Source organism: Equus caballus, chromosome 27 (genome assembly GCF_041296265.1).
Source record: "Equus caballus isolate H_3958 breed thoroughbred chromosome 27, TB-T2T, whole genome shotgun sequence".
NCBI classification, from domain to species: domain Eukaryota; kingdom Metazoa; phylum Chordata; class Mammalia; order Perissodactyla; family Equidae; genus Equus; species Equus caballus.
Genome location: NC_091710.1, coordinates 25,648,104 through 25,673,037, shown reverse-complemented (window position 1 = coordinate 25,673,037; position 24,934 = coordinate 25,648,104). Strand labels below are relative to the sequence as shown.

The window sequence follows — 24,934 nt, the reverse complement described above, 5'->3', positions numbered from 1 at the left end:
GAATGCCGTGGGGACCATTTTAGAATTCTGCTCACACCATCCTCCCACAGACGTGAGCTCTACCCTTCCTGTGTGACTTCCAGCTTCCTGCTTGCTGCCCCGCCCTCTTTCCTGGACCAGGAGGTTCCCGGCTTGCGTCTAGGAGGGTTGTTCGTTTCTTGGTTTAGTTGGAGGAGGGAAAGGAAGTTAACAATAAGGGGAAAATTTTTCGTTTTTCTCTAAATTTTACACCTTTCTTTTGGTTTTCTTCTATTATGGAGCTCAGAGAAATGGAGCAGGCGACACGGATGACCTGCAGTACTGCCACCTGAGCCAGCCGGTGCAGTGGCTAAGAGCCACTCTGGAGGGGCTGACTGAGGGTGAAGCCTGGGTCTGTGGCTGGCGAGCGTGACTTCGGACAAGCAATCTATCTTTCTTGTGCCTCAGTCTCCCAGTTTATAACATAGAGGTAATAATAGCTAATAGTACCTACCAGACAGGATTTCCATGAGGAGCACGTTTGTCGAGATATGTAAAGTCCTGAGAACATGCCTGCCACATAGCGCTAAATAAGTGTCAGCTATCAACATCTGTAAAATGTGAATAATCATGGTAAATATTTTATTGCTTTGTTGTGGAGATTAAATGAGTTCCTCAGTTCGACCCAGAACCAGGCATGCAGTATACACACTCAACAAAAGAGAGCCGTTATGGAGGCTGGCCGGGTGCCGTAGTGGTTAAGTTCACACATTCCGCTTCAGTGGCCCGGGGTTCACAGGTTCAGATCCTGGGGGTGGATGTATGCACCACTCATCAAGCCATGTTCTGGTGGCATCCTATATACAAAATAGAGTAAGACTGGCACAGATGTTAGCTCAGGGCCAATTTTCCTCACCAAAAAAAAAAAGCGACAGAGCTGTTATGAAGCTCACCCAAGAACTTTGAGGGCATTGGAGCAGAGCAGAGCTCCCTTGGCACAATTTGGATGCCACAGTAACTTGCAGAAAACTCGTCAGTGGCTGCCTGTTAACCTCGAGATAAAGCCCAAACACCTTAGGGAGTTTTAGAAGGTCCTGCAGAACCCAGCAGAGATCTCTTCAGTCTCATTCCTCCACCTTCTCTGCTCACTCCCCAAATAGAGTCTTCCGTAATCATACTGAACTCTCCTCAATGCCGCAAATGTTCCAGCGGACCCCTCTCCTTTGGGCTCTGCTGGGGGCCCTCTCCCCCTCCCCCTCCTAGCCCCATCTGCAGCTGGTTTCTAGTCATCAGGCAGATCTCAGATGGGAAGTGACTTCCTTCTGGGAGCCACACTTGACCTCTGCCACCACACACACACACACACACACTCCCTTCCAGGTGTATTGTCCCTCCTCAGGCCTGCCCACAGCCTCCTCTGTTCCCCCTATCGAAACGCCTCAAGCTGTGATGGAACAGCCTGTTAACCACCGCCCCCACCCAGCCCCCACCACACTGTACTCTCCAGAAGGACGGACTGTTTATGCGTAGATCCCCAGCATGTATTTCAGTCCTTCTTTGTGGAAGGAAAAGGGAAGGACATTAGAATGAGCATCAGCAGACGGGCCGTGGTCCCAGATCTGACTCTAACTAGCTGTGTTCTGCGGACAAGTCAGTCCCCTCCCGGGGCCGTAGTTTCTGCATCCGAGAAGCGAGGATTGGACCTCGTGACTCTAACATCCCTTCCTGCAGTAACAGCCCATGAACCAGGCTGCCACTAATATCTAACGCAACCGTAGGCCCCTGGACTTGGGATGTAGCTGCATTTAGAGATGGAGCCTCTTTTCAGGCCTCTTCACTGCCTTCTTGGGACCCCCACTCCTGGGACCAACACCGGCAGAGATTGAACACTCATGCCCTTCCAAGTTCAAGTCCGAGGACAGGCCCTGGTATGAAGAGTAGGCTTCCCCCGCGCGCCCTCGCATTTAACAGCTGTATTGAGATATAATTCACACACCATACATTTCACCCATTTCAAGTATAAAATTCAGCTTTTTAGTAGATTCACAGATATGTGCAACCATCACACAGTCAATTTTAGAACACTTTCATCATCTCAAGAAGAAACTTCATATCCTTTAGCTATCACTCCAAAGAATATTCTTGCGAACATACTTTCCTCTCCCTCCCTCCCTCCCTCCCACTTCTCCCTTCCTCCCTCTCTCTCTCTATTATTTGTTTTGACTTGTACATTGCAGGTTGAGGGAAATACTGATCCTCAGGAGAGTGCAGCTCTTGTAAATGTCACCCATCCTTTTCTGCCTAGAGAGAGAAACTGACTAAAAAGGCATTCTTTACAATAGACCCCAGGAGCTGGTCAGGTGAGAAGAGAGAGAAGCAGTGGCTAAATCTTTATTCAGCTTTCCCCAGACAGACAGACAGACAGACCCTGCACGCAGAGAAGGGACTGGAACAGGCTGGGGGTCGACAGCTGCTGCCCCCCACTTACTGTCTCTTCAAAACTTCAGTCTCCCTCATTGCAAGAGCACCCAGGGTTCTTCCACACAACTCAAGCAGGAGTTTTTCAGGAGCTATTTTCCATATCCTTCTCACAGCACAAAATGTTTTGAGAAGAAAAAAACTTGAATGTTTAAAACCAGGTCCTACACTGGTTTTAGGATGGGGCAGAGAGTGTGTCCTCAAACAAGCAGATTATAGGGTCAACTTATATGTCCCAAAGGGAGGGCTGCCCGCACCGCTGCCCAGAAAAAAACCCTATCATCTACCCTGAAGGGGCAGGCAATACCGAGACTCCCCGGGGCAGCTGTGAGCTTTGGAATCGCACAGACAGATGTCCGAATCCCACTCCTGCCTCTTACCATGGACGTAAGCAACCTGCAAGTTACCGAGACTTCTGGGTCTCCATGTGCTCTTGTGTCAATAGAAGGATACTGTCTGCCTCTCAGCATCGCTCTACCTCCACAAACCCTAGCACTGTGCCTCCTTTCGCAAGCATCAATTTTATTTCCACTGAATGGGGAGTAACCCTTCCTTTACGTGACACAGCTCACTAGCCCAGTCACCAGCCCTTCCAGGCATGGAGCCACGATGTTGGCCACCATGTCACGGGGGTTCCCATATTTTCATGATCATTTGGTAAGAGAAACACGGATACCACTGGGCTTTTCTGGGTCCACCCTGCTTTACATGTGGAACCCGAAAAGGTGGAGTCCATGGGAATGAGTGTGCACCCTGCCTGCCCAGGACCCACCCCGACCTGACACACCGTGTTCACGGGGGTCCATTTAAGAACATCCACATCCAGATCTCAGCAAGGGAAGCTTGGGGTCTAGAAGGGATGACAGGATTGTCCAAAGCAGGCTGAATGGACCTGGGGGTGCAGAGTGCCAGGATGGAGAGGGACAACCAGGAGCACTGGGAGGGGGAGGGCAGGAAAGAGCTGGAAAGGGTGCTGGATGCGAAGCGGGCTGTGTGGGACCCTTGGAAGGGGCAGGATTCCTGGTGAGTCCAGCCACAGACCTTCACACGCTAAATACAAAAGGGCTCTCAATAACAAACGTACTTCCTGCCACGGCTCAGATCAGCCTCCTTTGCGGGCAAGGGAGTTTTGGAACTCCATAGTGTGGGAGGGGGAAAGGGACAGAGAGCGGGTGTTAGAGTAAAGCCTGAAGCTGGGTGACGTTTACGTACAGGGCGAGGGGCCCCTGGTCGCTGCAACGCACTCAGCATCCCCACTGAGAAGGCTCCAGTCCTCCTGGGCTTCCATCTCCCCCAAAGCAGAGGGCACGCTGGCCACAGGCTGGTTCTACAGGAATCTGCAAAACGTGCGTCTCTCATGGGGTGGTATTTCTCCCCCTTTTTCTCTTTTCCCACACTTTTTCAGATAAAGGCCCGTTCCTCCACGCCTCGGTTACGCATATTGGTTCTGACAGCTCAGATTAATACATCAGATGCGGTGATCCTCGCTGGCGACAGGCCTTGTGACCCTATCCGTGCAATCTGCCTCCCTGATTGAAAATCTCTGCGCCTCGAATTGATTCTGAGTTTTATAAACATCCTGCAGCCATGATCCAAGGAAGCCACCGATGAAAAAACCTGGGAAAACTTAATTTGCCTTCCCCTGCCCCAGCCCCTCCAACCAGCAGGGCAGCAGGGCGAGACAAGCAAAGGGGTTAAAAGGAAGGCCTCAGAGTGGGCAACCTGGTAGGCTGAGAGTCTCAGGGACCCCCTAGCAGAGCTGTGCCCCCTCGTCCCTACCAAGCCCTGCCTGCGTCCCAAAATACAGTTGGAATGGTCCAGTGCGAAAGAACCTGATTAGGCATGAAAAGGCCTGGGTTGTCTGGCTCTGCCACTCACTAGCTGTGCGACCTTGGAAAACTTCCTTAACCTCTCTGAGCCTTGGTTTTCTCTTTATGAAATGGAGATAATAATAACCGCTCTGAGCAATTCGACAGGATTGCTGTGGGATGGAGTGAGATGATGCATTCTGAAGCGCTGATGAAATGCAGGGATTCGTGACTGGTTTTTATGATACACTGGGGAGACGGAAGAAGCAAAATTGGCAAATGTTGAGAATTGCAGATGCTGGAAGACAAGTATGTGGGGGTTCACTAGGCTTTTCTCTCTAATTTTGTGTATGTTTGAAAATTTCCAAATTAAATTTCTGTAAACGATATACATTGAGCCATAAAGTACCTAAGTTTTATAAGTGTGTGTGCTGTGTGTGTGCATGTGTGCAGAGAGTAGAAGCCACTTCCCAGGCACCCTCCCCCTTCTCACACATTTCAGGGTCTCTAGAACTGCCCCTGAACAAAGTCCTAAAAAATAGTGATGGTAAGGCTAGCTTCATGGCGTGGTGGTGAAGTGTGCACACTCTGCTTCTGCAGCCCCAGTTCACAGGTTCAGATCCCTGGCGCAGACCTACACCACTCATCAAGCCACACTGTGGCAGTGTCCCACATGCAAAATAGAGGAAGACTGGCACAGATGTTAGCTCAGGGCCTATCTTCCTCACCAAAGAAAAAAAAAAAAAAGTAGTGATGGAGATGAATTTGGGTCAACATGGAAAGATGTTTGTGATACACTGTTGGTTTAAAAATTAGGTTGTAAAACATACAGGGAAGGAACAGTTCCCTGAAAAGGGATCGGCATTAGGAAGGGGCAGAGCTGTCTGTGAGGATTCTCCCATTCAGAGCCCGTCCAACTTCCTCCACGTGTCCCCGGCACCCTCCCTGGGCCTCTCGCACTCAGCGTGTGGGACAATCGTTGATCTGTTTCCCCGCCGTCTGCTGCATCGCACCTTGAGCCCTCGGCACACAGGCACTGACTGTGTGCTGGTGACCTCGGTCCCTGGCACCCAGCACAGCACACAGCACAGTGTTGACTAAATCAGCAAATCCATTCCCCACAACCACTCAGCCACTCGCTGGCTTCACGACGCTAAGGCCTCCCTCTGCCTTCCAGCACCTTCTGACAGGCTGCTTCCCCACAGTGCGGCCTCCTGGGCCCGGTTATCCACCAACCATCAGCCGATTGCGGGAGACCAGCACCTCCACGTAGCGTTCTCAGAGGTGGGGGGGCGCATCTCAGGACCCGGTCTTTGCCCAGCACGCCCAGGTGATTCTGACAGACATGCACACTCTGAGTGGCCCTGCCTGACTGCCGTCAGCAGGAACCAGTCCTTACTTGTCAGCCTCTCCAGCGTGGGTCCAAACAGCGACAGGAATCCCCTGACAGTGGCTGTCCCACTTGCCCCCCGACATTGATCCTGCAAGGGAAGGAACCCAGACTTTCCTCCAAACTTCTCCAGGGCCTCAGGGTAACCCCAGGGGTCCCCCCACCCCCACAGAGAGATGACCCTCTCCGTCCTACTATGGCTGCCCACACCGAGCTGTGCCTGGGAGGGAAGGTGCAGGGCCAGGAGAGGACGGATGAGGAGGATGGAGAAGCCGGCTCCCAGGTGAGCCAAGAGACACCAACCCAAGGCCCGCCCGCAGTAGGACCCAACTTTCGGCCCCAGAAGCCCTCTTAAACCACTGAGGACCGTCTTACTGACCTCACTTCCTCCTGGTGGAGGCCGATGGGCAAGAACGTCCCGGCTCAGCAGCCTCGCGGGCAGCTCTCTCCCACTTGTCACCTCCCTAGGGCTCTGGAGAAATAACGAACAGGGGCGCCTCCTCCCTTACTTCCTGATCTCTCCACTTCCCAAGTCAGCACAGGCCAAAACGCTCTCTGGCTCGCCTCCTTCAGTGGAAGTGAAGCTACTCAGTCACTGCGAATTGTCACCAAATAGACAGCGACAAAGAGACAACATGGGCGCCTTCAAATGCCATCTGTCTGGAGCGCTCTCCCCTGCGACCCGACCTACCTGGTCCCAGGTGTGTGCTGTCTAAGGAAACACGTGGCCCTGGGCTCAGATCCTTGCTCCTCCACTTACCACTGTGTGACCAGGGCAAGTTACTTAATCTTTCTGTGCCTCGGTGTCCTCATCTACAAAATGGGAATGATGATTGCATTGACCTCAGAGGGATGTTCAGAGGAGTCACTGAGTTACTACTTGGAAGTAAAGCGTCTGATCTGACTGTGCGTCTAGCACAGCGTCTGGCACGTAAGCTCTGTGTGTTAGCTACCATCATCATCACCATCATCGTCACAACTGTTACTGTTTATTAGGAACCTTATTTTAGGTTCCTAAAAATTAATCTTTTTCTTCTCTCCTTCTAAATCCAGCTTCCCCACCTCTTCATTTACCAAGAAGTCTGTTCTCAAAGTCCAAATCGTTTCTCAAAACTAAAATATGATTTTTCTTTCTCCAGCTCTCTTCTTCCTACAGGCCAGACTCATTCCTCCATGGTGTTTTATGACCCTCAAGACATTGGATTTTCTCCTGAAAAAGCAACAAATGTCCTTTGTTCATCCACGGGCTCGTATTAATAATCGCTGCCAGTTTACAAAGCTCTTTTACTTACACGGTGCCATTAATCCTCCACGGAGGCCGGAAATGGGAGGTGGGTCGCCCAGGGCCCTTTCCTTTTCCGGTTACAGCTTGTAAATGGCAGAGCTGCACTTAGACTCCTGGCCTGTCTGACCCCAAGGTCAATGTTCTCCAAACCCCACTTGCCTCCATAGAGACTCAGGAGACCACCCACCCGAGGACCCTGGCGGAGAAGAGAAGCCTCTTCCCAGGTGGCCTTGCCCTCCCCGCACATTTGCAGGCTCTAGACCTGCCTGTGGGGCAGGCCTAACTGGAAGATGGTGATGGTGGATTGGGGTCAACATGGGAAGATGTTTGGGATACATTGTTAATTTTTAAAATAGGTTATAAAACATTATGTACAACAGGATTTCATTTTTTGTGAAAAGACACACACCTACACGCAAAGAAAACAGGCTGAAAGGATATATACATTTGGTGCTGACAATGGTAGAAATAATACACTTTTTAAATTCTTTTATTCTGTCTGTATTTTCTAATTTTTCCATGAGACACATCATTGCACTTCTAATTTAGAAAAATTAAGACTCGGGGAAGTGGACACCGATGCACAAACGCTTTACTGTCCACCCGATTCACCATCCATCTCCTCACGGAGAAGACACGCACGTGCGGAGGTGTCGCGGCTCTACAGGGCTCTCTGCACGAGGCCCGGATCCCACAAGGCCACGCGGCCTCTGTCCAGGAATGCCTTGGTCTCTCTCAATGGCAGAGTGAGACCAGGGATGGGCGCCCACATCCGCAGGTGAGAGAGAAAGAGCTATCTCCTTCATCACTAACATGGCCAAAACACTACACGTCTTATTTCACACACACCGCAGCCTGCGAGCTGAGTCGGGCAGGCATTCTTCTCTCCGTTCCACGGACGAGGGAACTGAGACCCAGAGAAGGGGAGGAACTTGCACAAGATCCCACAACAGGAAGGACCGCGTGTCCATAGAGCCCAGGCTCCCTGGCACCAATTTGCTTCCCTCACACCAGTTCCCGTTGACACTTTCGACGGCCCAGGCTCTTGTGGCAGGGATTTGAGGAGCCACACGAGCCCTCCTGTTACCCAAAAACTTCTCCCCTGGGGCCTGCCTGGGAGCTTCCCGCCCCTCGCTGGCCTTAGAACTCGCCACTGGAACCACCCCTAGCCAGGTGGCTGGAGAAGAGCCCAGCTATGTCAGTCCCCAGGGCTGCCAGAGCAACACACCCCGGCCTGGGTGGGCTACACAAAAGGAAGGCATTGTCTCACCCTTCTGGAGGCGGGGTCCAAGGTCAAGGTGTGGGCAGGGTCGGTTTCTTCAGAGGCCTCTCTCCTTGGCTTGCAGACGGCCGTCTTCTCCCTGAGTCCCCACATGGTCGTCCCTCTGTGCATCTGTGTCCAATCTCCTCCTCTCGTGAGGACACCAGTCATACTGGGTTAGGGCCCCCCGCAATGACCTCATTTTAGTGACCTCTTTAAAGACCCCATCTCCACATACAGTCACATTCTGAGGTACCAAGGCTCGGAACTTCAACATATGAACTTTGGGAGATGCACTCCATCCCATAGAACCAGGTAAAGTCCCCTTACCTGCAAGGGTTTCCCGCCCCTCTCCTGCTGGCGCTTCAGCAGAGACTGGATGACACTTATGCTGGTAGCTCCCTGAGTCCTGAGGAAGATGAGAGGCCAAGAGGCAACAGGGGAGAAAACCCGAAGGGACAAGTCCTAGGATTTGGGCAGCAGATGCAACATGAGGGAGCTGGGAAGTTGGGTGCTGAAGAGGGCAGGTCCGCCCCAGGCTGGTGTGAAAGGAAGAGGCTGGACCGGGGCCTCTGATGGCCCCTGAGTCCACGGAGACAGTCCCTCCACTGGCGAGTGAGGCAGGTGTATTGTAAAACATTTTTGCTGATAAAAAAGGATGATTATAGGACAATTGCTTTTCTAGGAAGAAAAGAATTAGAACAGTCTGGAACTATAGATGAGTCACTTCCTTATCAGCAAGAGAAGGAGAATAGACCACGTGGTTTCTAACTTCCCTTCCAGATCAAATGTCTTCAGATTCTAAGACAATGATTCCTCCTTACAATGTCTCTGGAACTCATAAAATTTTTTCCAGCACTGGCACATAGCTGGTGCTCAAACAGATTCAGCTTCTCCGCTCCATGCGCTCCCTTCCGTTCCCATGGCATCCTCAGTCCCCGGCTCCCGTGCCCGGGTTAAATAACAGAAGAGAGAAAGCACAGAGAAACCAACAGTTCATGCCAGAAAAGGCATATGTAAACAGGAAATGGAAAACTATCCACGTGCACCGGCATGGCTGAGGGGCCTGTCAGCTTCCGAGGATCTGGAGCCAGCCTCTTCTGGAGGCAGCGGGACAGCCACAAGGGGAACAGGAAGTGACATGTTCCCAACCCTGAGGACCCAGCCAGAACTTCTCTTTGCTCCACCACCTCCAGGGATGAAGGCTCTGGTCTCCATTCTGACAAAGCTCCATCACCCAGCGCACATGGCTGCAGCAGGGGGAGGCGGGGCCGGCATCAGGGCACCAGCCTCTTCCCAGGGCTGCCTCGCAGCTGCCATGGCCCAACAAGTCCCCAGAGTGAAGTGAGACAGCCCATCTCGTCTCTGCGTTCGCCAGCTGATTGCTCCCCCAGATGAGCCTCTGAGCACCTCTCAGGCTGCTGCAGAAGCCTCCCAGGTGCCACGGGGTATGGGGAGAAAGGGCAGCTCACAACTCGCCCCGTGAGACAGAGCTTCTGTCCCCAGACCAAGCTGAGCCCTCAACACAACCTCACAGCCGGGGACGAAGAGGCTGGAGGAGGAGGTGGTGCCCAGGGGGCCAGTGAGGAGAGGAGGCTCAGCCACCGCTGCTGCCTGCACGGTCAGAGCACACGGCCTCAGAGCCCGAGGTGCCCTTCCCACCACGCTAAGCAGCACTGTCCCAGGTGCTGCCATCCCTGTACTCTAGGTTTGGAAGCCGAAACTCATGAGTCTGAATAACTGAGTCCCCTCTCCCTGTTCCACAGGCCCTGTGGAACCATCCCAGGGTCCACACCCCACCTCATTCTGTTAGAAGCGAGTTAGGACGCAACAGAAAAGTCAGTGGCGTAAACCTCACTCAGCGACGCAGGCTCCAACACCACTGCTTATTAGCAGGTGACCGAGGACAAGTCAGTGACCTCCTCTGTCTTCAGTTTCCCTCGGGATTGTGTGAAAAGCAGTGGGATTCCGTTGTGAGAGTCTGCAGTGTCAGACTGATTAGGTTTGAATCAGAGCTGCCACTTCTTAGATGTGTGGCCTTGGGCAAATCACTTAACCTCTCTGAACATCAATTTCCTCAGTTACATAATAATGGCAACAACAACTTGTGTCTATTTGCACATATCCGTGTCCAGTCCTTCATGTAGATTAGCTCATTTAGTCCTCACCACGACTCCAATGAGAGTATGCTTCTCCCATTTTACAGACGAGGAAATTCACCTGAGAGGTGAAGAAACCTGCCCAAGGTCACACAGCCAGTAAGAGGCAGTGTGTAGAATTCAAACGCAGCTCAGTGTGACTCCCCAACCCCTGCCCTTCATTTACGCTGCAAGACCGTTCGTTCCACGGACTGCAGACAAACATTTAAAGCATCCGGCACGGAGCAGGCCTTCACTGAGTGGTAGCTATTGTTGCCATGAAGAATGTGGCAGGGCTATTTAACCTACAAACCAGTTGTCCCCCTGGTACCTGGATGACTATCCAGGTGGCACCAGATGAAGCAGATGGGTTGCCCCTGACTAGATGGGGTTCCCTTAGACATGGATCTCAGGCATCTCTGTTGCTCCCACCGTGACAGACACCTGTATCACCTTCCCTTCATTGTCCTTGTCAATCACTATCCTGCAGTCATCCACATCCTACCCTCCAACGTATTGAAGTCTTAGCCCCAATTCCAGCCTCTCTCTACCCAAAGTGCTGCCATCATCCAGGGTGACTTCGATCTCTGCTTGGATGACCCCTTTCCAAACTGGCCCCTCGGTTCCTTGACTTCATTGCACTGAGCTGTCCTCCCACTCCTCTTTATCCACTCTTTTCCAAGTCAACATCCCTGAAGTCATCAAGTTACAGCCCGTCAGCCTTACTGCTTTCTCATCTGTCCTTCCCAAAGCCCCTGGATCTTTGCCCCACCAAGATCTTCAGTCCATAAACACATATACACCACTTTCTCCCATTAGCCCCCTTCCGTCTTCACTTTCTTCTCTCTCCTGCCCAGGTTCCATGCCCCATCACTTCAATCTCTCTTGCCAACATGCTTAACTGGCTTACCCAACGTGCTTGACTTGGATATCTTGGCTTTACCCAAGATCCTTATATCATACATGCCTGGCCAAACCCCAAGTCAGAGAACCCAAATGTTCGAACCCCATAGCTACATTGGAATCACCAAGCACACATCAATAGAGCAAATCCTATAGGAGGAGAGACTGACTTCCCTATGGCCCTTCAGACAAAATCTGAAAACCTTAACATGACCTTCAAGGCCCTAGACAAGTTGCCACCTACCTCTCCAGCTGCATCTCATTAATCCATTCAACAGATAATTACTGAGCACCTACTCTGTGCTTACCAGGCACTGTGCCCCTCTCCCTTGCATCTTAGCTCCAGCCATGATAATCTTCCTTCAGTTTCTGAAATGAGATCCTTCTCACCCCAGGCCTCCCTCTGTTTAGAAGTCTTCTTCCCCTGACCAGTACACTATCGTTCCCTCTGCAGGTCCCAGCTTAAACGTGGCTTCCTTGGAGCAGCCTTTGTTGGCCTTCTAGACTAGATTTGGTGGCTCTGCCAAAGGGCATGCATAGCACCTGTGCATTCCTCATTATGGCGCTTTTTGATAAGATATGCTTAATTGTATAATCTGAATTGCTCACTCCAAGGCTTGTATCTCCAAGGCTGGGTAAATTGTTTTTTCAAAGAACAGAGGGACATATAGCAAGTTTTAATAAATTTCTACAGAAAGGAAGACTTTGCTGTGGAATCACTATGCATGTATCTTGGGCCATCCCATTTGTCTGTGCAGTTGGCTCACCAGATCAAACTAGGCTGCTGTCCACTCCTAACCCCAGTGCGCCCCCTCCTCTGCGGCCTCTTCAAACAAAGGAGGACTCCTCTGTCCCCCAAAGGAAGCCCCAAATCTTTCAGGGCCCATCTGAGAAGAGTATATAGAAGTTCCACTCCCACTTCCTCTTGGGTCCCTATTGGGCTTTGATGTTGGGGACCCCCAAGGACAAGAGGCTAGAGCATGGCATCTTTACTTTGACCTTCTTGTGCCCAAAGGCCAAAGCCAAAGAGAAGCCCCATGGGGCCCACCCACACCGTCTCCATCTCTCGCTCCCCATCCCTGCCCATGAGCTCCTGCTCAGCAGTCCAGTCTCTACACCATCTCCTCGCTCTCTCTCACTCCCCCACATTTACTTATGCATGCCCTCCAGCACGCCATTTTGCAGCAGCAAAAGTGTGGGCTAAGGGTCAGGAGACCTGAGAGGGTTACATGCCAGCTTGGGACTTGTTGTGAGATTTAGGGCAAGTCACTTAGCTCCTCTGAGTCCTGCTATTCTCACCTGTAAAAATGGAGACAGTCATCCCTACCCGCCCCCCGGCTGTGCTGTGGGGGAGATGGAGTAAGAGACACCAGACTCTTTGTGGAGTTCTCTGTAGATGCTCCATACCACAACCTGTATTCTCCCCATCCTTCCTTTGTGAAGTCTCCCAAATGACCATGGCCCATACTCTTCCCTAAGGAGTGTTGTCATTTAGGGCTTTCCTATTCACTGGGATTGGGAAGATGTAAATAAATGTTTCCAATGGAAAAAATAGAGTGAAAATGTTTAATTATATGTTCTGAGAAGTAGTGATAGTAGTGGGACCTACCTGGTAAGCCACTGTCATGAGGATTAAATGAATTAATATGTTATGAATATGAATATAAATATATGAACATGAATATGAATTAATCCATATGTATATGAATTAAATGAATTAACATAAGCACTTAGAACAATGCTGGGCACACAGTAAGTCTAAAAGAGTATTTGCTCTTTTTCTCATCATCATTACCATTATCTGCTGACACCCCAGAAAGTGACGACAACGGCTGCCTCTGAGAAGGGGGACAGAAGACTTCAGGGACAGGGAAGGCAGCAAATTTTCTTTTCTGTGCATATTTCTGTACACCTTTTAACTTTTAAACCACTTGGATGCATATGACCTATTAAAATAAACTAATGTCAAATTTTTCTTAGTTGCAAAAGAACAGTATAGCCGGCATCCATGGAGCCCGGAGTTGGTGACAGCCATCCGGCTCTTGGTCATCTCCAGCCCGGCTCCATCAGTGGCTCCCAGGTCTCCATCTTTATCACCATGTTGGCAATGTTGTCCACTGAGCCATCGACCCAGCACAGAGCTCAGCAACCTGAGACACCAAATCATTTAACCTTCACATCCAGCTTGGGAGCTGGGGAACACCATCGTCTCCATTTTAGAGATGAGCAAATGAGGAGCCCAAAAGACAAGAAACTAACCCAGAATCCTCCAGATAGTCAGTGGCAGATCAAGGATCAAGCCAAGGTCTGGCTCCTGAAGCTACACTCTGGACCACGCCTCGTTACTGTCCCAACTCCTCCTGCCCCCATCCCCCTCCCGCCCAGCCAGTTTGTACATGTCCTGGCCCCTCAAATGTTCTAGAGAAAAGGGCCTATGTCATCTTCCTTTCTATTCTCAATGCTTTTCCCTTCCCGCCCCAACAAATAATAATGTTTTCCCCAGCCCTGGGCAAGAATGGGCACTTGTTAAATATTTGCTGAATTGAATTAAATTAAACTTGTCCGGGCCACAGTGTTCATCATCATTATCATCATCACAGGCAAATATTTCATGAAGTGTCTACGTGGTGCTAGCTTCTGGAGAAGATCCATAGATAGATACGTTCTGGCAAGTCTAGAAAGAGCTTCTGGATAACACTTCAGGGAAGGGAGGAGGGGTAGGAATTGACTGAGCGCCTTTGGAAATTTTTGGGGAACTGCGTTTTCTCCCTCCCCATCGACACACACCCATGTACACTCACACGTAGTATCCTCTGTTCAGATAAGGTGTTTCAGCCATAAATCTTTCACGGTGGGGCAAGAGGTCTTATTTAGCAATTACAGAGCTGCTATTGCACGGCAATTATCGACTCAACGAAGAAAGGAACTCAACCTGCCTGTCTCCCTTATCTCCAGGCTCTGGTTGCCGTTCCTGTCAGAACCGGAGCCAACAGAGCCGGCAAGCGGCCTTTCAGGTTTGACATCTCGGAGGCCCAGCTACATGGGGCTGGCCCTAGGGCCTGGCAAGGTGCTTCCACACAGAACTGGGACTGGGCGCCCTCCTCAGATGGAGGGGAGGGAGTGTGGCTCTCAGAAGACCCCTCAAAAGCAGAGGATTCTCCTTCACCCTCTTGCTCCTTGGAAGAAGGGGTCCACCCTGCCCTGTAAACCAGGAATCTGGTCCTTCCAGGCAGCCGGGAGTCAGGAGCATTTGCCCCCAGAGCTTCCTCAGAGAAGGGGCCAGTTCTCTGAGTGTTCCAGATGCCAGAATAAGCGTCGTCATTGTGGGAACTAACCTGTGCCCATCTCCACAACTTTTGCAAGATGCCTGCTAGCTATTGTCTCAGTAGCTACTTTTTCACAACAAGCCCAGGAGGTCAGCAGGGCATTAGACCCCTATTTTTCAGACGAGGCACAGTGAGAGGAAGTGAACTATCCAAGACCCCATAATTAGTTAGTAACTTATACTAGGTTGGACCACTTCTCTAAGGCCAGCAGGACATTGGCACGTGGCTGCCTTGCCTCATCGCAATCTCCAAGCCTAAAATCAGAGGGGTTCTGGCCCACTTTGGGTCCCACATTGTCTCTCCTTTCTCTCAGTCTTGCTCTCACTCTCTGTCTCCCTCTGAAACCATCTCTCAAACCTCTCTGCCCCTTTGCCCAACCAGCAAAGTCCCGTCAGTAATTTTGTCAGCATTGAATCTCATCGCGTCCTACAAAGTTCCCAGGTGACCTGAAAGAGCGCTCTGGTTCACTTCGTGGGCAAAGGCAGGGGGGCCAGCGTATCTGCTCCAGGAAGAGTCCCTCCCCTCCCCGGCCCGTGGCCCTGACTCGAGGCTTGAGCTCCACAGGATTGAATGGTGTCTCTCTCCCTCGGCGCCCTGCACACAGCACGGGGCCTGTACTCAGTGGGGGCTCAGAAGCTCCCCCCGCGCCAGGCTCTTGGAACTGACAGTTCTTAAAGCTAGTTTGCCTTCTAGTGTTTTCCAACTATGGGGAAAAAATCAGAGAACAAACAGAAGGAGCAGGTGTTGTGTTTAGGGACCACTTTCCCTCTGTCTGGCTACTTTCCTTTTTTAAATCTGTCTGCTGGTCTTCCATTTTTAAACCTGTCTGACTCCATCCATCTACCCAGTCCTGCTCCCTGACAGGTCTGACAAACACACTCTGGACTGTGGGCATGTGGTTCTTGGTCCAGAGCAGAGGAATTCGGGAAGCAGGGCCCAGCCCTTGCTGCCCTGCAGAGTAGGCACCCAGCATGATTTCAGAGGGTGAGAATCATGACTCCCTGCACAAAAATGCATTGCCTGTCTTCTCATCAGTGCTAGAGAGTCTGCTGACAGGGAACAAAGCCCAGCTCTGTGCAACCAGGGATGAGGCTACAAATCAAATACATCTGAAAGAACTAAATATTGACTTAAATTTAGACTAGGGTGTAAATGACTGCTAGCAGATCCTTTCCTGAGAGCTAATTGATGACGATACCTGAAGAGAGGGGTGAAGGCAGAGGAAGAGAGGGAATGACAGAGTAGAAGCTATTAAGGTGCTTCTCCCAGTGGAGACCACTGGACTGGGAGTGAGGAAGAATCCTAGCCCCAGCTCTGCCTGTGGTTTACCTGGTGACTTTAGGAATGTTGTTCCACCTCTTTGAGCCTCAGTTTACAAATCTATAAAATGGGATAATTAAATTAGATAACCTCTAAGTTGCTTTCAAGATCTGGCAAACTCAATTATTTCGGTTTGGCCTCCAGCCTATTCAGTTCTGTCTTCTTAAGCTCGCATTGTACTTGTAACAACCATTTGTCATGAATGTGCCTGAAAATGCCCATTGTTCAGACCAGGAGTCAAATAATGCCTCCCAAGTAGATTTAGAAACCAAGGCGATCACAACCTTGAGGAACATAAAGAGAACGGAAGACTGAGTCCCCATATCCCTAACAGGAGCTGGGGCTCATTAGGCACGAAACAAAACTGCACCGGCACACAGGAAATTACAATAATCCCTCAGATTTGTAGAGCGATTTACCGCTAACCATCCTCTTTCATACCCGTTATCTAATTTGATCCTCTCTACACCTGTGTGAGGCAGACAGGGCAGGAATCATCGCCCCATTTTGTAGGTTTAGAAACCGGGTCTCCGCTGAGGAACAGCAGCAAATAAGCAGCAGCCAGGACTCAATCTTCAATCAACTGATCCCTCGCCTCTGTGCCCCCATGACCTCGCTCCTGCCTCCTGTTTTCATTTTCCACCTCTGGTTCCAGGTCCAAAAGGGAGCTGGTAAAATTCAGAGGGAGAGAAACCCAAGCAAGTCGCAAAGGCACTGCCCGAGGACCCCCAGCAGCTCTGTCTGCTCTTTCCAACCTCACTGCCCCAGTGACCGGGGAGCCAGCTCCTGGTTTTTGCTGCTGCCTGCCTGCAGCGGCCTGGGCTGGGACAGCTCCTTGTCTGGGTAACTCGGTGACCCGCTAGTGGTGAGGTGGCCGCAGCCAGCAGCAAGGTGGTTGGCCTTCCCACAGCCGACTTTCCAGTGAGCTCTGCTTCGCCACGGCCAGGTTCACTCTGAGAAAATTGCAAAGCAGGGAACTCCTGCTTATGACTAACAGAGCAAGCAGGACAGAGGTAAGAACAAACCCAACCAGGAGAGGGGGCGGGGGAGAGAGAGAGAAAAAGAAAGAGAGAAAAAGAAAGAAAGCCGCTTTAATAATAGGATAATTGCCCTGTTTAGGATTACAATCTGCCAGCATTTCACGAAACTTTATGACACGTGATGACAAGTTAATAAGCCGGATACCTCACTGTGTGCCTCAAACAGAATCCCCAGCCTCCTTGTCCAAGGAGATAAGCCCCACGGCCAAAAAAAACGAAACCCATCCAGGTCTGGGGGAAGGGGCCAGAAAGGTGGGGAAACTGGTTATTTCTGTTGTCAAAATGGCCCCAGCAATAAATCACCATTAATAATACTGTCATCTATCAAAGAGGAGCTCTGGCTGCTAAGGCCTTTGAAGTAGCAGCACCTATAATTTCCCACATTTAAAAGGTACCTTTATGCGTCTGTCATGCTGGAGGCCGACAGGAGCAAGCCCCTGGGGGGCTCATACTTCTGCACGCCCATCCCAACGACAAGCCCATGAAGCTTGCTCACCCGGCATGGCCGGGCGGCCAGGCCTGTCTCTACTCCCTCTGCCACAAATTTGAAAGGCCGCTGGGCTGCCAGGAGCCCCAAGATGCAGGCGCAGGGGAGTGCAGGGAGAGGCCACGCGTCCAGGCAGATCCAGGAGCTTCCAGCCCCACCGAGAAGCTAGCCTCCTCCTCCATGACAGGAGTGGCACCTGCCAGCTTCCCTCAGCACTCACCCCCCACGAACGTCAAGGCAGTACCCCTCAAGGAGTGGACCTTGTCTTCAGGGTCACCTAGGAAGCGCCCAGAGAGCCTCCCCAGACATAACTAGGTGAGACTCTTTGTGGGGGGTATGGTCATGGACTCTGCATCTTTCACAGGCCCCGCTAGAAGAGATTTCCAAACACAGAAGTCTGAGAAGCGCTGGTCTGTGGTTCCTTCCCGTCGGCCAGACCAGGAACCTGGGAGCTGCAGAAGCACAGCCATGGCTGCTCCTCCCGGTCTCAGGAGGAAGACTGAGAGGAACCTGTGTTAGCCAGCCCTGGCCGCCATGACCAGGGACCGCAGACAGAGTGGCTTGAACGACTGGAACGTGTTTCGCACACTTCTGGAGGCAGAAGTCCAGGGTGAAGGGATCAGCAGTTGGTTCTTCTGAGGCCCCACTCCTTGGCTTGTAGATGGGCCGTCCTCTCCCTCTGTCATCACATGGTCTTCCCTGTGTGCGTCTGTGTCCAAATTTCCTCTTCTTACAAGAACACTAGTCGCATCAGATTAGGGCCCACCCTAATTATCTCATTTAAAATTAATTGCTTCTTTAAAGACCCTATCTCCAAATACAGTCACATTCTGAGGTGCTGGGGGTTAGGACTTCAGCATGTGAATTTTGAGGAGACACAATCCAGCCCATAACAGAGCCCTAAAGCTCAACACAAGGATGAGCCCCCACCCCAGATGGACCAAAGGCCCTAAAGCCATCCAAAACACTGGCAATATCCAGGATAAATCTCCTGAATTAATTGAGCCAAGCCCTCTCATGCCCCGTGTCACCTCACGGGTGATGTGTCCCTAGTTTTCAGCAGACCCAGCATGCCCACATCCTATCCAAGGGAGGACGGTCTTCCTGGTTCCTCCAAGGATGAGGTCCTTTTCAATGTGACTGAGACCAAGATCCCAAGGTGTCTCCAAAAGTGACGTTTATTGAGTACATGTATGTCCCCAGCTCTGAGGACTGATGCTGTCTTGTCCGTACAACCACCTATGAGGTAAGTACAAATGACAAAACTGGGAGGTTATTTGCCAAGGTCAACAGCTAGCAAAGCCCAGCCTGGCCTGGAGCCCAAGGCTGTGACTCCAAATCCCACATCTTCATCCCCTTTTCTTCTCCGCCTCCTCTTCACACATGCAGATGCTGAGCCGTCAGCCCCAGCCATCTGAGAGCCTGCTGAGCTGCTAGGAGTTAAGGACTAGACTTAAACATAAGAGGCCACAATTTTGGAAAAATATCCCACAGATAAAAGCAGCCTTAAATCCCCTACAAAACGTTAAAGGTTTAAAGCTACTTTTATCTGTGGGCATTTTTCCAAAATCGTGGCCATATATGTTTACGTGGTTTATATAAGCACATCTGCAGTTTATCAACAGCAATGCTGTGTGCGTTTGTGCTGTGAACCCGCCCAGGCTGAGTTCCGGGGAACCCACACTAGACCCCAGGTCTCTCCGCCCACGACTCTCCCTTCTGCCATCAGTCCCTTCCCTTCCCTGGGCCTCAGTTCCTTATGAGGAGATGAAAGGGTTAAGTGAAGTTATTTCGCCAGCACTTCCACCTCTCAGGGAAGCCCTGAAAAGCCAAGACAGGGGTGAGACTTTGCCCAGAGAGTGCTTTGACCCCTTCCCGAGAACTGAAAAGTCAGCCCCAAAGCCTCTGTGTGTCTAGAGGCAAAGAGAGGAACGTCACGGCCTCCTACGCCTCAGTATGAGAATTCCTGCAGCCCAGCGTCCCCAGGGGAAGGAAGTCTGTCCAGGGAGGGACGCCCTCCCCAGCACACCAGCTCCTCCGTCCAGCTGCTTCTGAGTCCTCCGGCTTCCTTTCATTTTCCCCACCAGCCTTGAATTTCCTATGCGTGTCAGTCACACATTCCCGGGGGTGTCTACGAAAACCCAAAAACCTGCAGGCTTTGGCTCCACAAATGCTAGAAAAGGGTGAGGAGGGGCTGCCTCAAGCTGAGGGGCCCTTTCTGGATGTTTCGAATCCTGAGGATGGTTCCAGAGGCCCTGAAACTCTGCTCTTGGTTGGGCGTTGGGAGAATGGCTTCGTGGTCTGGCCTTCTTAAGGAGCCCGAGTTGCGGGACTGTGAGCAAGCCCTTCATCCTTGGAGCCTCAGTTTCTTCTTCTGTAAAATGAGGCGGGTGGGTTCAAGGGTTCTTGAGGGTGCTCATAACTGAGTTTCTGTCTCACCCACCCCCATCCATCCACCTATGAAGGCGTCCATGAAGCATTTTACAACCACGCAAGTAAAGGCACACAGCACACACACACACAACACACACACACACGCAACACACACACACACACACACACAGAGGGGCCGCTCCTGCACCCCTCACGCTCGCCTCCCCTCTCACAGGCTCTGCTTTCTCTCCCCAACACAAACAAGCGTGTCTCGGCCTCCAGAAGCAGCTCGGAGGAATGGAACGGCGGCAGTGGCTCCCGAGAGGACAGCTTCTTGGCAGAGACAGGAGTGGGTGGAGAAGAGCGAATTTTTTCCTTTGAGGCCCAAAGGGCTGTCAACCCTCTTCAGCTGCCCTGGGGCCTGACAGCCACAGAGATTTACGACCTGGACAGCTTTGATCCAGGCCTCTGATAAACATCAGGAACAGCTCGCCCCTAAGCCCCGGAGAAGGAGGTTTAAGGATGGGAATGCAGCCTCCTGGAAAAAGAGAGCCAGAGAGGGCGTGCCCAGGGACAGGTCGGCCTTCAAAGTCCTCTCATCAAGCTGGATCCCTGGGTGGGGTCAGTCCTAGCCCTTCGGGGAGAGGGTACAGGATTCGGGGCCCAAAACCACAGGCAGCACAGCTCACCGATGCAGAGGGCCTGCTGAGGTTAATCCTGGAAGGGGTGGAGACGTTGGCCTGGGCCTCTGAAATTCTCTCACACTTGCTCACCTGTTCTCCCAAACACATTACCCATGTTTCTCTAAACAGAGCTAGACCAGAGGGAAAGAACCTGATAAGATTTGAGCTGAGAAGGGCACGTTTCACCCAGCAGGCCCTGTGGGTTTTCTTGTCCCAGTGCTTGTTGTTGATACTGTTGTTCTTAGCAATGACGGGGCTGGTAAATTGCTGGATTATGTTTCATCCCCGCCTCCTTTCAGAAAGGACGTAAGGCCAGGACAACCTCCACAGGGTCACAGAACACTCGTGGCTCTTCCTCTTGCCCTCAGCTTGACCCCTCGGGAGCACAGGGAATCCATAGGTCCTGGGAGAACATCTCCAGCCGTGCAATTGAACAGAGCCTCATCGGAGCAAAGGGGGAGCCAAACAGTTTCATCTGAACACCTCCCCAGATAGGTCGCCTCAAGTGCAAAGTCACAGCTGCCTCCGTAACCTACTCCCCTTGGGACAGTGGCCTCGGCTGTCACAGTGCAAGGCACACAGGCAAGGTCTCTGCGCTCTGGGCTCCACAGCGTCACACAGACGTCAGGAGACACCCTGAGAAACTTGCAGCTCTTCCTCCTGCCCCACAAGCCAGCCTGCAGGCCGTGCACGCAGGAGTAAATGCATATTTGCTGAGCACCAAATTGGGTCTAATGACCCTGGCCTGTCTCACAGGGTCATCTTGAGAAATAGCTGATGTCAGACGATGAGCGTGAGCAGCTGCTCTCCATTTGCACTCAACAAGAGGAAAGGGCCTTAAATTACAGCGGGAGGGATTAAGGTTAAACATTAAGAACAGCTTCCTGGCTGGGAGGGCTGTGAAACACCGTAGGCTGTTACCCAGGGACTGCTGGAGACGCTCCTGTTTCCACGAGGCTGAATAAGAAGGAGGTTGACGTGCCAAGGCAGTTTGATTAGGACCTTTATCAGGTCGTCTGGCCCATCCTCCTGAAGGCGAGGGCTTGGGCTAAACACCCACCAAGCAAGGCCTTTCTGGACACAGGATGACCTCTACAGTCAAGTGCTGTGATTCTGAAAACGTCCCCACACTCTGCACAGTGAAAGGAGAGCCCAGAACCATTGGCGAGGCCGCCCTCTGGGGCCTATTTTCAAGCCTTTGCCAGCAGTGGTTAACAATGAGAGGGGGCAGTGGGGTGGTTTCCAAACTCTCTGGAGCCCAAGACAGTTATTTACCAGCCAGCACTCCCAGGGACAGAGAAATAACAAGATCATAACACTTTACTGCCAGAGGAACGATCGACCTTTCTTACAGATGGAGAGACGGAGGCCCAGACCTGGGCAGTGCCTTTACACAGTTACTTTGAATCGGAGCTGGGACTGGAAAAGCCTGGTTAGGAGCCTGACTTTACCATCAACCAGCTGTGTGACCTCAAACTAGTGCCCTAACTCCTCTGGCCCTCAGTAGCCTCATTTACAAAATGGGGACGTTATAACTATTACCCCCGTTCGTGGGGCACCGTCTTCAGTTCTAGAGCACTATAGATCTCAAGTTTCTGCTCTATCGTGACTCTCAATTTGTGATCCATCCTGTCCGTCTCGCTGCCTTAAACACAGACCTCTAACTGGGAAGTGGTTCTTTTAAGTTTCCAGATTAACAGAAAAATAAAACCTCTGATCTTTAAGACCAGGAAAGGTATATAATTAGCCTTAGTCATCCTCTTATCTACGTCTGCCATTTTGCAGATGAGGAGATGGAGGGTGCCTGTGGGCACTCCAGAGAAGACAGGAGAGAACATGCTAGAAGGGATTGGGCAGGGAAGGGAACTCCGAGGGTAAGCTTCGTGGACCTTCCAGCGCCATGGGGAGCCAGCCTGCTCCCTGGCCCAGTGATGATTTTCAGTGCATTAACTTAAAACCCTAGGAAGTGTCTCCCCTCTGTAGCCCGCCCCCATGATCTGATGCAGGGTTAGCACCCAGGGGTCCTGGAGAGCCACTGATGAACCTGATGAGTCCAATGTGGGGGCAGGAGGTTTGTTCAAAGGTTTGGCCTTCCCAGCCCTCCCCTCCTGCCCTCCTGCCTCTCACCTGCTCCAGCCCCTCCCCAACACACTCACCTTTCGGCTCAGTCCCACCCCTGTCTGTAGAATCAGTCTCTACCCAGGCAAGAGGGACTAAAAGACATGCAAGGACATTTGGTGAGCAGCTCTTATTTGCAATAGGTAAGCAATTTATTTTTATTCGATCCCCTCTCTAACCAGCATGCCAGATCATTATCATTACCCACCTTTTAAGATAAGGAAACCAAAGGTCAGAGAGGTTAACCAAGCTGTCCTGGTCACACAAGAGCAAAAGCAGCAAATCTGGGGATCACACCTCAGCCTCTGACTTCTGAAGCTTGTCCTCCTCTCCTGGGCAGCTGCTCCCAGCTTCTTCCTGAATGCTTCTGACATCACTTGCCGCTTCTGATGCCACAGTCTTCACCTTGTCCCCAGGCCTGAGTCCCCTTCTTAGTGGAATTCCGCGTCCCCTGGAGTTGGCAGAGTCCCCTCCCTATTCCTCAGGTCCTGGAGTTCCGTGATGAATAACAGAAATCCCTGCGGTCACCTGCCTACCTAGACTTTCAAGCTTCCAGATTCTCCATCACTGGGAGCCTCCTGCCTTTCAGGAGAGGCCGGCCCCTCGCTCTGCTTTGTGGGTGACCACCCTGCCTGTCACGACATCCTTCAGGTTATAAGCTATGCCTGCAGAAAGGGCCTCTTCTCAGGGTCTGCTCATCCCGGGTACTTTGCGTGCCTGCTCTCGAACGGTGCCAGATGCTCCTCACTCAGGCCCTAACTAAGATACTGCAGCCCAGCCTCCTGAAGACCCCCCAGAGAGGACCACAGCAGCAGAGCAGCTGGGAGAGCAGACTTGGGAGTCAGACTGACTAGCTGGGAGCTCTTGGGCAAGTCCCCCATCTATGCCTCAGTTTCCCCAGCTAAAAACGGAAATATGAGTCCCTACCTCATAGGGGTATTGTGAGAATTAAAGAAGTTAATGTTTGTAAGCAATGAGAACAGAGGTTGGCACATGGTTAGTGCAACATACATGTTATTAAACAAAAGTCAATGCTTATACCTTCAAATTTTAAAATCACAGACCAGGAATCCAGTCCCAGGCTTGGAGAATCTCAAGGTTGGAAGGAGGCACCTCCCTCCCCATACAAGAGTCCTTACACCCACGGCACCCGAGGGTGAGCATCAGCCTCTGGAATACCTGTCAGGACGGGGAGTTCACTACCTTACAGCAGACTCTCCCAGTGTTAAACAACTTCAACTTGTTTTTTTGTTTTGGTTTGTTTTGGTTTTGCCCTGAGCTAAAAGCAGCCTGCCTGGAGCTCCCACCCACTGGCCTGAGACCTGAGACGGAGCCTGCTCCCTTCCATGTGACAGCCCGGCCCCACATTCCCTTCTCACCCCTGTTCTGGGCACCCTCAGCTGCACACCATGATTTACGGGCGGTTTCCATGCTGGCAGGGGATGCAAACCAGCCTGGCTCATTCTTGCCTGCTTCCCGCACCTTTCCTGCCCGAAGCCCCCAGGCCGGCATACCAGCACGCACGCCCGTGTTGACAGCTCCCTGGGCAGCTCAGCCAGGCAGGGCGTGGTCCCGAGCCAAGTGGATGGCGCCTGGGGACAAAGTAGAGAGTGTGGGCTCTGAGTAGAGCATGTAAGTCCACGTCCAAAGACGGGGAAGGGAGAAGCTTTTCCAGAATCGGCCTTAACATGGGGCCATGGGGCCTCGGGGAGCCAGGAAGTCTCTCCCCCTCTTTAAGGTCCCGTGCTTTGTGATTAGCACTGCCCTCTTCCTCGATTCCTTTATTCAATGTAAAAATTGATAGGAGAGATAATACGTGAAGCCTGTAATACTTTGGTGCAAATAACACTGACATTTTTGGAGGGTAAGTGACAGAACAGGGTGCCTGGGGAGAGAAAAGATTCTGGAAAATGGAGGAAGCTCCCTCCACCTCTCAGCTTGCCCGGAATCACTGAAAAGGCGAAGACAAAGAATATTTATTTCAGGGCCTGCTGTGTGCTAAGCGTTGCCCATCACCATCGACCTGGATGAATATAGTAATCCTCTAATACCACCACGAGGCAGATTCCCTCTCCATTGACCAATAAGGAAACCAGGACTCAAAGTCCGGCGGCGTGCCTACAGTCACACAGCTAAGAAGTGGCAGAGCCAGAACTCAAACTCAGCTCTGGCTTAGTGCTACAGCCTGTCCACTTTCACCCGCGTGACCAGACCTCACTGCCTCCTCGTGCTCCCCGAGCGCTGAGGGCCTCCGCAGCAAGTGGACAAAGCTTCTCCCTCACACACATGCGTACACACACACATACACACCTGCAGGCACACCCGTGGGCTCACAGAGCCTCCCCAGGACCCAGGGACCCCGCGCC

The 24,934-nt window shown here is 51.7% G+C and overlaps 3 long non-coding RNA genes across 4 annotated transcripts in view; 1 reads left to right on the top strand and 2 right to left on the bottom strand.

The window, feature by feature from the left end:
• LOC102147751 (uncharacterized) overlaps positions 1–24,934 on the bottom strand; it is a 52,869-nt gene that overhangs the window by 27,478 nt on the left and 457 nt on the right. The gene's annotated exons all lie outside the window — the stretch shown is intronic.
• On the bottom strand, positions 573–23,904 carry LOC111770874 (uncharacterized). Of its 2 annotated transcripts, none has more exons than XR_011433108.1 (6): positions 23,610–23,904; positions 8,511–8,589; positions 8,190–8,352; positions 6,014–6,106; positions 5,644–5,725; positions 573–815 (listed from the first exon to the last, which is right to left on the bottom strand). It is a non-coding gene; the product is annotated as an uncharacterized lncRNA (long non-coding RNA). The 2 variants fall into 2 exon arrangements; XR_011433109.1 differs by lacking the exon at positions 23,610–23,904 and adding an exon at positions 22,777–23,600.
• On the top strand, positions 16,729–24,191 carry LOC138920991 (uncharacterized). The gene is made up of 3 exons (XR_011433111.1): positions 16,729–16,880; positions 17,759–18,640; positions 20,003–24,191. It is a non-coding gene; the product is annotated as an uncharacterized lncRNA (long non-coding RNA).